Here is a 13,014-nt window from a genome sequence, read left to right as displayed (position 1 = left end):
TTGGTTGAAGAAATCGGGATTATGGAATTCTAGGGCAACAAAGCGTGGCAGGTGAAAGTTGATTGGTTGGGCGGATTGGGCCGATTAGTCTGAAATGCATGTCATGTCAATGGTACCAGCTGTTCCACTCAGATAAGTCCCTTTTTCCTTTTCTTTCCTTTTTGTAAATCGTCCGGTTATGGATTCTTTTATCCTTAACTCTCAAGGTCATTGCATTTCATTCCTTTTGAGGTTTGTTCTTAAAGATGTTCTAATGTCAGTCGCGTTCAAAACAAAGAATAAAGGATGTCGAGGCTCACTACCAGTCTCCCAATTGCAAAAGCATAGTGGGGCCAGAACGTTCCAAAGATGTCATGATGCAAAATAAGATACAAAGAGTCACCCAAAGTTTCATCGGTGGTTTGATTGGGTAGTTTTATGGGGGATGCAAAGTTTCAGATAAAAGGGGTCAGAGAGGCAGAAGCAACAGTCTGGGTATGAAACACTCAGGTCATCGAAGGTCGTGGGGGTCGAAAGTCAGTCAGAAAGGCAAACGGTTCAGGGCCAGTTCAAGAAGCAAGGCAAGGCAAAACACAGCAGCGGAGACGCCTTCAGCAAGAATGCAATCAACTAACCACCATTTTTAAACTGACAAGAGTTTTTTTTGATTGAAACTGGGGCAGAAAATTTTCTTTGTTTTGTTGAAGTCAGGCGCCCACCTGGAGAACAAGGGAATGCATTTCAAGTTCAGCAATCAGGCGCCCACCTGGAGAACAAGGGAATACATTTCAAATTTCAGCAATCAGGCGCCCACCTGGAGAACAAGGGAAGTACAATTCAAATTTTAGCTTTCAAATTTTTAGTAATATTTGGTAACATGATGCGCCCAGCCACCAAACTGGGGCAGAAAATTTTCTTTGTTTTGTTGAAATCAGGCGCCCACCTGGAGAACAAGGGAATACATTTCAAGTTCAGCAATCAGGCGCCCACCTGGAGAACAAGGGAATACATTTTAAGTTCAGCAATCAGGCGCCCACCTGGAGAACAAGGGAATACATTTCAAATTTCAGCAATCAGGCGCCCACCTGGAGAACAAGGGAATACATTTCAAATTTCAGCAATCAGGCGCCCACCTGGAGAATAAGGGAAGTACAATTCAAATTTTAGCTTTCAAATTTTTAGTAATATTTGGTAACATGATGCGCCCAGCCACCAAACTGGGGCAGAAAATTTTCTTTGTTTTACTGAAATCAGGCGCCCACCTGGAGAACAAGGGAATACATTTCAAGTTCAGCAATCAGGCTTCCACCTGGAGAACAAGGGAATACATTTCAAGTTTCAGCAATCAGGCGCCCACCTGGAGAACAAGGGAATACATTTCAGANGGACATTGTCCTTGTAGGAATGTTGGATGTTGCTATAAAGAAGTCTAACAGCACGGTAGTTCCCCTGATTGTGGCAGAAATGTATCGAGCTTTGACCTTATGCCGAGAGGGTGTAAAATTCTTTCAGGGTTGTAATCTGTTGTTACAATTATGGATACAGGAACACCTTTGTCATCGCACGGGGTATATGAACTATGGGTTAACCGGGCTGAGTTGTATCGAGGAGTTTGGAACCCGGGTAACAGGTATTGAGTTCCCCAAGGGCACCGAGGCTTGGTTGTCATGCTTGAGATCTTTGACTGCGGATAAAGTTGAATGGGCTTTTGGATGGCTTCCTGCTACTGAAGTTGTGTACACATCGGCAGAAGTACCTTATATTCTTTTGATGGGAATTCGAAGCATCCAACCCTACGCTCCTTACTGAGTTCTAAGGCAACTAGGAAGATTCCAAACTGTTCACAATGATGAAGACCTGAGCGGACAAATCATTGAGTTAGGTCCAAAAGCTGCATTTCTGGAAGGAAAAATCCGACAAATATGGAATGAGTGCAGGTACCTTGAGCCTAAGACTATAGTATAGGATCGGGCTAAAGGTGAAGTAGACCCCAAATACTTGACCTGGTTCGGCAAAAGGTTTCAGATTCCCGAAAGACCTGCCAAAAGGCCACATGTACAACAATTCACTGACGGGGCCTAGGTACAGTGGGATTGGCTAGCCAAGGAAAAAGAATATCGGGCCAGGATAAGGGCGCTGGAGCAGCAAGTCCGAGATCTTCAATTTGAAAAGAGTGTGCAAGCCGCGGCTGATGAAGGTGACAAAAAGAAACTGACCCAAGAGAATGAAGCTCTCAAGGCTCAAATCCGACAAATGAAAATAGCTGCTAAAAATCAAGAAAGAAGTCGGTCCGATGAGAGATTGATAAATAGGCTGAAAAAGCAGGTCTTAGGGGGCCAAGATGAGTTGGAGAAATTTGAGGGAAATATGGCAAAACTCCGGGCACAATGGGCAAAGAAGACAGAGGAAAGAGCCCAATTTGTGCAACAAATGAAAAGAAATTATGAGTGAACCATTGCTAATCTGAAAAGAAAGATGAACACCCTTGAAGATAAGGCAGCCCGGCAGGACAAAGAATTTCAGGCTGAAAGGGCGCAGTGCTATAGGCTAATGGCCGAGATGGAAAAAGAAATAAAGTTGTTGCAAGACCATCATTTCCACGACTCCCAGGTGTTAGAGGCACGCAACCAGCAGATAAGCCGACTCCTCCAGGAAAAAGGCCAGATCAGGGAAAGAATTAGAGGCATTGCAGATTTTATTGTCATGAAATGTCAAGCCGGTGAAAGAATGGGTCGTACCACTTTCTTTGCTACAATGATGATATTTGTTCGTCTGGTTATGAATGATTTGGAGCAGTTACAAAGGGGTCTTGCACGCAGTCCCGCGGCGATGCCGGATGATGCCCCGCGGGCCCCAGTATTTGAAGCTTTGATGTATTCCTAGTTATCGAGTTTGTATTTCGCTATTTTGAGTCTGTTTTGCAATTTTTCTTTTAAGAAAAACAAATAGTCTAGTATCCTTGTAATCGGAGTTTTATTAATGAAAAAGTGAAAATCTAAAAAAAATTATTTCCTTATTTTTGCGTTTATTTGCAAGAACTACGCTTGGTCTGATTCATACGGGGTCATGATACATGGGCAATCTCCATAGGATTCGACCGTAACCAAAAACAAAAAGGGCAGACAAGAGAAAATAAAAAGAGAGAAGAGAAAAAGAAAAAAAAAGAAGGAAAATAAGAGAGAAAAGCAAAAGAAAAGAGGGAAAGGCAAGAAACAAACAATGGAAAAAACAAGAGGGAAGAGTGAGAGGATAAAACAAAGAAAAGGCATGGCAAATAAAGAAAAAAAAAGCTGGGATGACACATGCAACCAAGCAAAGGCATAGTAGAAATGGTTAACTGCTTAGGTGCATTCATTCCCAAATGTGCGGTTGCCTATCTATTAATGCTCTAACCGCTAACAAAGTTGTTGTTGATGATGAGTCCAGGCAGGTGGTTAGTTGATTGGCATTCTGGCAACTCACTCCTACAACACCCGGTCAAAAAAACAAGTTGATCATGGCCAACCAGGAACATGACGCGAGTGTTATCGATCTTTCGAGAGAGGTGGAAGAGTTGGATGTTAATGTGATGAAAGAAGAGATGTATAAACTGAAACAACAGATGGCCAAGATGTATCAAGCATGGGCAAAAAGGCGCCCGATATCAACCAGAATCCATTGCCGGCCCATCATAAGACAAATATGATCGAGATAGTGCATTAGGGAGGGGAGCCTAAGAAGCCTTCACAGACCGTCATGATGATTCGGTCCAGTGAGGTCGGGCCGGTTGAAAAGTCAACAAGTGGGAAATTAGTGATCAGGTTGGGCGGGACAGACAGTGAGCCATCTGCGGTAGTCAAGAAAGGGTCATCAAGTGGGGTTGCAACGAAACAAGAAAGGGCAAAAGTGGTTGTGCCAGGAGTGTCGAACAAGCCTGTCGTGATTGTGGAGGGTGTCCACACAGAACCCGTCATTGTCAAGCCAGGGGCAGTGAAGCATCCGGTGTCAGCAGTTCCAAAGCCTGTGGTTGTCTTTGATGAGGAGTTGATTTGAGAGGGTCTAAAGTTTATTTGATGAAGTAAAAACGGTGGAAATTGGGGGAGGCTCTGGTGACGAAGAGGTGCATTTTGTCAAGCCGAATGTGAAGATCAACAATTGGGAAACTACTCCTCTTCCTACTCGTAGGGAGTTTTGGTAGTGGGTTTTGATTTCCTTTTAGTTGTCTGGATTATTCCAGGGTTGTGATTCAGATTCTGTGTTCCGTCCGTTTGGATGCGTTAAACCTTGCTATCTTTTGATTTCAATGAAATGCAATTTCCCTTTTTCATCATTCTTGATAGTTTTATTTTTATTTTTCTTTTCTTCCTGACACAGTTCTTTTAGGCTAGTTTAAATAACATGACATGCATGAGAAATCTTCGGCCCAGTTTTAAAAGCCAAGCTAATTCTGAAAAGTTGAAATCCCATCCCTTCGGATTGTCGCTGAAGCCGAAATTGATGATGATGAGTGGCTCAGAACCCACCTGAGCAATTGAGTTTGATCAATGAGAAAAGAATGGCAGTAGTGTGTCATGGCCAATTGTATCAATAGAGAATGGCAAGAGCATATAATAAGAAGGTGCGTCCACGGATGTTTGAAGTGGGTCAGCAAGTGTTGAGACGTATCCTTCCACATCAAGCTGAGGCCAAAGGCAAGTTCGCCCCAAATTGGCAGGGGCCATTCATCGTGAGGAGAGTGTTGTCCAATGGTGCTTTATATTTGACAGACATAGAAGGCAAGTGTGTTGAAATGGCCATCAATTCCGATGCGGTCAAGAGATATTATGTATGATCTTCTTTGTTTTAATTGTATTTGTTTGTACTTGGCATGTTTTGAAGATTGGAATGACGAAGGCATTTTGTTCTGTTATCCAAACACTTTATCCTTTGTTACCCCCTTTGAGCCTCATTCATTTTCTTTCATACCCCTCTTTCGGAATCAGTAGCAAAGATCGGAAACACAAGCGTGAAAGATAAGTCAAGGAAAAAGAGAAAAGAAAAGAATGAAAAGAGAGAGAAGGAAAAAGGAAAAAGAAAAGAAAGAAAAAAGGAAGAGAAAAGAGAAGAAAAAGAAAAAGAAAAGGAAAAAAAAGAAAAAGAAAAAAACAAACAACAAAAAGAGAAAGGAAGAAAGAAAAGAAAAGAAGAGAAAGTGGAAGAAAATGAAAAGAGAAAATCACAGCAACAAAGTAATTTCTATGAACTGAACTACGTTTGACTTGATTCCGAAAGGATACATAGGCAGCCTCTCTCTGAGGTTCAGTCACACCAAAATAAAAATCCAAAAGTCCCCAAGAAAGAAACTGGGGCAGAAGTTGTGGTTGTTGTAAGAAATCTGATTTCGAAAGTTGTAATTTTGAATCCATTTGAATTGTTTTGAGCCCTAGATACCCTTTCTTTCTAACCCTATCCAAAAGCCCACATTACGGTCCAAAGAAAGACCTTCCGATCAGTCTTCAAGAAATGCCAAGTCAAGTGGGTAAAGGTAATTCATGTCAGGGGCAACACTCTGGTTCAAGTAGGAAAAATCCAAAATGAGAGAGTCTTATTGGTGAAAATCCTCACGGGCACCGTAAGGCGACGCGAGTTGAGAGAAATGAAAAATGAGAGAGTCTTATTGGTGAAAACCCTCACGGGCACCATAAGGCGAAAGTGAGTTGAGAGAAATCAAATGAGATAGGTCTGTGGGGGTAAACCGTTCAAGACATTGCAGGATGAACAAGGTTAGGGTTTGGTTGAAGAAATCAGGATTATGGAATTCTGCGGCAACAAAGCGTGGCAGGTGAAAGTTGATTGGTTGGGCGGATTAGGCCGATTAGTCCGAAATGCATGTCATGATCAATGGTACCAGTTGTTCCACTCAGATAAGTCCCTTTTCCTTTTCTTTCCTCTATGTAAATCGTCCGGTTATGGATTCTCTTATCCTTAACTCTCAAGGTCATTGCATTTCATTCCTTTTGAGGTTTGTTCTTCAAGATGTTCCAATGTCAGTTTCAAAACAAAGAAGAAAGGATGTCGAGGCTCACTACCAGTTTCCCAATGGCAAAGCACAGTAGGTCCAGAACGGACCAAAGATAACATGAATGCAAAGTAAGATACAAAGGGTCACCGGAAATTTCATCGGTGAATGGACCAGGTAGTCTTATGGGGGATGCAAAGTTTTAGGAAAAAGGGGTCAGAGAGGTAGAAGCAACAGTCTGGGTATGAAACACTCAGGTCATCGAAGGTCGTGGGGGTCGAAAGTCAGCTAGAAAGGCAAACGGTTCAGGGCCAGTTCAAGAAGCAAGGCAAGGCAAAACACAGCAGCGGAGACGTCTTCAGCAAGAATGCCATCAACTAACCACCATTTTTAAACTGACAAGATTTTTCTTTGATTGAAACAGGGGCAGAAAGTTTTCGTTGGTTTCGGAGAAACCCTCATTAAGGGATAAAGCAAGCACCAAAACAGGTTTGACCATAAACTCTCAGGACCCTCCTGGAAAATGGGACTTAGTTTAAATCTCAAAACAATCATGAGTCGCATAATTTAGCATAAATGTACTCCAAAGGAATATAATTTGGTTTCCAAGTTTGCATTCTTAAGATTGGATTCAATTAGAAGTTTTCAGGACCCTCCTGGATAATGGGACATAGTTTAAGGTCTGCTTAGATAACAAGATATAGTGGAAGTCATACCTTTAAAAGATATAGCTTAGATGTAAAATTGTTGTTTTGTTAAGAGTTGTCAGGACCTACCTGGATAATGGGACCTAGCTTTCAAATTCTTAGTAACATTTGGCAATACGATTCATTTTAACACTCACATATGTGCCCAGCTACAAAACTGGGGCAGGAAATTTTCTTTATTTTGTCTATCTTTGTTGAAATCAGGCACCCACCTGGAGAACAAAGGAATACATTTCAAGATTCAGCAATCAGGCGCCCACCTGGAGAACAAGGGAATACATTTCAAGTTCAGCAATCAGGCGCCCACCTGGAGAACAAGGGAATTTATTTCAAGTTTTAGCAATCAGGAGCCCGCCTGGAGAACAGAGGCATTTATTTCAAGTTTTAGCAATCAGGAGCCCGCCTGGAGAACAGAGGCATCTATTTCAAGTTTTAGCAATCAGGAGCCCGCCTGGAGAACATAGGCGCCCGCCTGGAGAACAAGGCATCTATTTCAAGTTTTAGCAATCAGGAGCCCGCCTGGAGAACAGAGGCATTTATTTTAAGTTTTAGCAATCAGGAGCCCGCCTGGAGAACAGAGGCATTTATTTCAAGTTTTAGCAGTCAGGAGCCCGCCTGGAGAACAGAGGTATTTATTTCAAGTCTTAGCAATCAGGAGCCCGCTTGGAGAACAAAGGCATTTATTTCAAGTTTTAGCAATCAGGAGCCCGCCTGGAGAGCAGAGGCATTTATTTCATGTTTTAGCAGTCAGGAGCCCGCCTGGAGAACATAGGCATTTATTTCAAGTTTTAGCAATCAGGAGCCCGCCTGGAGAACAGAGGCATTTATTTCAAGTTTTAGCAATCAGGAGCCCGCCTGGAGAACAGAGGCATTTATTTCAAGTTTTAGCAATCAGGAGCCCGCCTGGAGAACAGAGGCATTTATTTTCAAGTTTTTAGCAATCAGGAGCCCGTCTGAAGAACTTTTAAGTTTTAGCAATCAGGAGAATGCCTGGAGAACAGAGGCATTTATTCAGTTTTAGCATATTTCAAGTTTTAGCAGTCAGGAGCCCGCCTGGAGAACAAGATATTTCAATTTTAATTTATTTCATGTTTTAGCAATCAGGAGCCCGCCTGGAGAACAGAGGCATTTTTTCAAGTTTTAGCAATCAGGAGCCCGCCTGGAGAACAGAGGCATTTATTTCAAGTTTTTAGCAATCAGGAGCCCGCCTGGAGAACAGAGGCATTTATTTCAAGTTTTAGCAATCAGGAGCTCGCCTGGAGAGCAGAGGCATTTATTTCAAGTTTTAGCAATAAGGAGCCCGCCTGGAGAACAGAGGCATTTATTTCAAGTTTTAGCAATCAGGAGCCCGCCTGGAGAACAGAGGCATTTATTTCAAGTTTTAGCAATCAGGAGCCCGCCTGGAGAACAGGCATTTATTTCAAGTTTTAGCACTCAGGAGCCCGCCTGGAGAACAGATAGAGAACAGAGGCATTTATTTCAAGTTTTAGCACTCAGGAGCCCGCCTGGAGAACAGAGGCATATATTCAAGTTTTAGCAGTCAGGATCCCGCCTGGAGAACAAAGGCATATATTTCAAGTTTTAAAAGTCAGGAGCCCGCCTGGAGAACAGAAGCATATATTTCAAGTTTTAGCAGTCAGGAGCCCGCCTGGAGAACAAAGGCATATATTTTATGTTTTAGCAATCAGGAGCCCGCCTGGAGAACAGAGGCATTTATTTCAAGTTTTAGCAATCAGGAGCCGCCTGGAGAATAGCTGGAGAACAGAAGCATATATTTCAAGTTTTAGCAGTCAGGAGCCCGCCTGGAGAACAAAGGCATATATTTTATGTTTTAGCAATCAGGAGCCCGCCTGGAGAACAGAGGCATATATTTCAAGTTTTAGCAATCAGGAGCCCGCCTGGAGAACAGAGGCATTTATTTCATGTTTTAGCAATCAGGAGCCCGCCTGGAGAATAGAGGCATTTATTTCAAGATTCAGCAGTTAGGAGCCCACCTGGAGAATAGAGTCATACATTTTGAAGTCTTAGCGGTCAAGCGTCACTCGGAGAAACGGTAAAGCATCTCATATCACAATTCAAGGCAACAACAAAAGAATTCCATCAGGAGAACACAAGTTCACAAGGCAACAAGAATTACAAGAGCAAGTTTGAAGACATAGATATGATTTTTGTAATTCATAGATCATAGCTTAGTCTAGCTTCTTTTTATTTTGACACGGTGTAATAAGGGGGTTCAGTAAGCAGTTGCAGCAGCAGCAACAGTAAAACCACAGCTTCATGGTAGTCCCAGCTACCAGACATTCCCGAACTACCCTAACCTGATTCCTTTTTAGCCAAGGATATGTAGGCAACCTCAGAAGCAGGGTGCGGTCAAACTTTTCAAAAATGCTTCACACGGAGTATTCAAACGGGCAAAAATCGCTCGTATTTGCTCACTTATCTTTGCACGAAAACTCTTCGTGTTTCCGAGCAAAGAGGGGCAGCTGTGAGCACGTGATTTTTACTCTATATGAATTACTCCCATAATTTCAAAAAAAATAATTTCTTTTCATTGTTTTTAATTTTGATGATTTTCGTGGCATTTTATGTTAATTGTTTGCATTTTTGTTTGTGCATTTCAACTCATATAAAAATACAAAAATATATGCATTGCATTTAGGGTTTAATTTTACATATTTTAGGAATTAATTAGGAGTTTACAAAAATACAAAGAAAAATAAAAAAAATAGTCTAGTTTGCATCTTAATTTTGGATTTTGATTTTTAGTAGTGCTTCTTTTAAATTTATTTTGTGTTAATTATTTATATGTGTTTAGTTAGTTTCTTAGGGTTAATTGAGTTTTAGGAATTAATTTAGATGTATTTTTAGTTTTAAATTAAAAAGGAATTGGAATCTGAAAATAAATAAAAAGAGAAGAAAAAGGTTTATTGGAATAGGGCTGCCATGTTTTAAATTTTACCCAAGCCCAAATTGCTCTACCTCCCAGCCTAAACGGACCAGGCCAGTCCGCCCCAAACCCGACCTGCCCCCCCCCCCCCCTTAAGCAAAACTACGTCGTTTTGCCAAGGGCAAATCCCAGCCGTCGAGGATCTTTGATCCAACGGCTGGGAAGTGGGGATCTCCTTATATAAAACTGTCTAAATCTCACCCCACCCCCCACCCCCAAGCCATCTCCCTCACACCCCTAAACCCCTTCAGAGATCCACCGCCCCTCCGTCGTCCTCCGCCGGCGGCGATTCTCCAAACAACACCGAATTAACACCCCTGAATCACCTTCTTCTCCTCATTCCAAATTCACAACTCCCTTCCTTAAAAACCTGTCCCATTTTCTCGAATTTCAAATCGAAATTCCGGCCAAAACCCTACATTCTCCAAACCTCGCCAAATTAACACCAAACCACCCTCTTCCCTCCCTCATTACGAATCCCCTATCATTCTCCCTCAAATCCCACCAGGGTTTCTCGAATTTGCGAAACCCTAGCGCCGCCGCAAGTTTCTCCAGTGGCAGCGGCGCTTCCAAGTTATTTTTCTGTGATCCTCGTATGAGTTACATCATCAGACATTGAGTGTCGGTAAAATCAGTAAGACTTCTTTTTTGTTTTTGTTTTATTATTATTTAATTTCGTTTGATTTTTTCTTAATTGATTTTGTTCAGTATGTTTTAGTTTTAATTTTCACTTTTGGTCTAATTCTTGGTGATGTGAAATCTTCCTTCGGGTCTGACTTGTGGCTTTCTTATTATATAAGCTTAAACCTTAATCTCTTTATGTTTAGGGTTTCTTAGAATCTCATCGGTGGTTGAGTTCGATCTGGATTGTTGTATGGTGGTGATTTTATTTTAGTTTTAATTTGCTGTTAAGCTAGTTGTAGTAATTTCAGAAGCAAAAAGGGTAAAATGGAATTACATAAGGAATCTGATAGTAACTGAAAATGGTCTATGACAAATTTCTGAATAATTAATAGAGAAATGAGCTGAAGTGAGTGTGGTATTCAAGTTTGGGTCCATTTTTGGTTGGAATTTAAGTCTGGATCTTGTGTGGAGTCTTCTGAGCAAAATTAGTGATTTCTCGAATCATTTTCTGGGTTGATTCTTTGCTGCTGGTTGTCATTTGCTGCTGCTGACCTCATCTCCTTCTTATTGTGTTTTACTCAACTGATGTGTGAAGAGTTTTGAATCAGCAATTGTAATTGAATCGCTGAAGAAATGACATATTATTCATGTTCTTCTCATGTTAGTCTACTGGTAGATATGTTAGTTTGAGTTTTAGGTTGTGCAGTAGTAGTAGTTGAAATTTACATGAGCTGAACATTCTATTATTTGTACCTAATTGGACTGTATGGATTTTGTCCAGATTTATATGACTGTGATCTTAGTTAGGGCATAATTAATGTTAATTGTTCATTACGCACATGTTAAAGCGCGAAATCCAGGCCAATTAGGATTTTCAGATTTAGAATATTAAGGTCAGTTCATGTGCATTAACAGGAGTAGTAGTTGAAACTCGAATGATCTGGATTTTCAATGATTGCGATAACCGGACTGTATTTCTTCCTTCATTTTAGAAACTATGCAAAATAAAATACTCAGTTGTATCAGTCGCTACCATTGAATAGTATAGCCTATGAACTCTAGTAACTCAAATGTTCAGCAGTGTGTTAGTTCCAGGCATTATTGTTTGTCTTCATGACTGTGTGCCTAAGATATTCATTATTCAATTTTCATTAGCATGTTTTTAACCTTAGCTGAATGCCGTATGATTCAAGTGTTAGTTTATAAATCGAGCATCACCATGTTCATTGTTATTCCAGTAATTACAATAATCCCTGTTTAGTGTTTTAAAAAAATTGTTTCATCATCAAAAATCTGCATATGCAAATGTGATGACTTTTGTTAAGATTGTTTAACTTATGGAGCTGTTGATTGGGCCAGCCATTTCATTAAATTTCGCCCCGTTAAGGCCAGGCCCAAACGAGATTAATGCCGTTATTCATGTAGGCATTTACATGGTACATTTGCCTGATCCAGGCACAAGGAATTTGAATCGGGCCTATCTGCTTGCCCACGACCTTATAAGACCTAGCTCCATATTCTCTTAATCCAATATCTTAGTTTAAAAAGGTAGTTTTGGGCCTTCCAAGCTAAGTAGCATACTTGAATTAAGAGGTTCCCCTCTTGTTTAAGTGTGGACTTGAGTTTGAGACCTGAATTCCTTGAAGGTTAGTTAATTAATTAACTCGACCCTTAGAGACAATCTTTAATAGAAAATCGTAGTTTCTTTTATGTTGGCCTTAAAAATAAATTGAGGTGCGCCGCACCAAATAAAATGACAAATTGCGTGGCGCTCATTAATCATTTCCTTAAAAATACTTAGAAACCGGGACGTGCCATTTAGCGAATTTTCATGGCCTCCCACAAAGCTAATAACACGTTAGTCACTGTAGGCGCGTTCTTTAATAATCTTACCTTCCTAAATTTGGGTGTGCATTTCATGTGACCCAAATCCAAATCCCAAAACGTTGAATAAAATGTGTCAAGGATCCGGGTGCATTTCATGTGGCGTGATCCAAAAACATGCGTTAGACGACGTTCAATTTCCTAAAAATTTTAAAATTGATTAAAACCGGTAAATAATTCAAAAAAAATTGCACCATAGGATGACATGTATTAAAATCAGATTTTAGCCAAATATAGCAGTTGAGCGACCGTGCTAGAACCACGGAACTCGGGAATGCCTAACCCCTTCTCTCGGGTTAACAGAATTCCTTACTCGGATTTCTGGTTCGCGGACTATTAAACAGAGTCAGTATTTTCCTCGACTCGAGATTTAACCGGTGACTTGGGAAACCATAAATCTCCCAAGTGGCGACTCTGAATCTTTTAATAAAATAAATCCCGTTTCGATTATCCTTTAATTGGAAAAACTCCCTTTATTATACCCTTCACGGGGTGTAGTAGAAAAAAGGAGGTGTGACAAATAACAACAGCAATTCACAAGGAATTTCCATAACCCTCAATACCATTTCCATCATATTCAACAACTCATATGCATTTTATGTCACAACAATAATTGCCCACAACAAGCCATATGTGTTATTACCACAGTTGTTCCAATTGCATCATTTATGATTTCCTTCCATCATTTGTTTCTCAGCTCTTACCACATAACACTTTCACAATCACACATTTGGTTTATTGCCAATTACTTACACCATTATATCGGGAGACTTAACCACGAACACTCAAATCATACCAATCACAAGAATTTCACACATAATCCACGTAGATATCACATACCAAATATTCGTACACTAAACAAGGTGATTTTACAAAGGTCAAAGTTAGCCATACAT

This window comes from Nicotiana attenuata, chromosome 2 (assembly GCF_001879085.1).
Source record: "Nicotiana attenuata strain UT chromosome 2, NIATTr2, whole genome shotgun sequence".
NCBI lineage: Eukaryota > Viridiplantae > Streptophyta > Magnoliopsida > Solanales > Solanaceae > Nicotiana > Nicotiana attenuata.
This window is presented reverse-complemented; position numbering follows the sequence as displayed.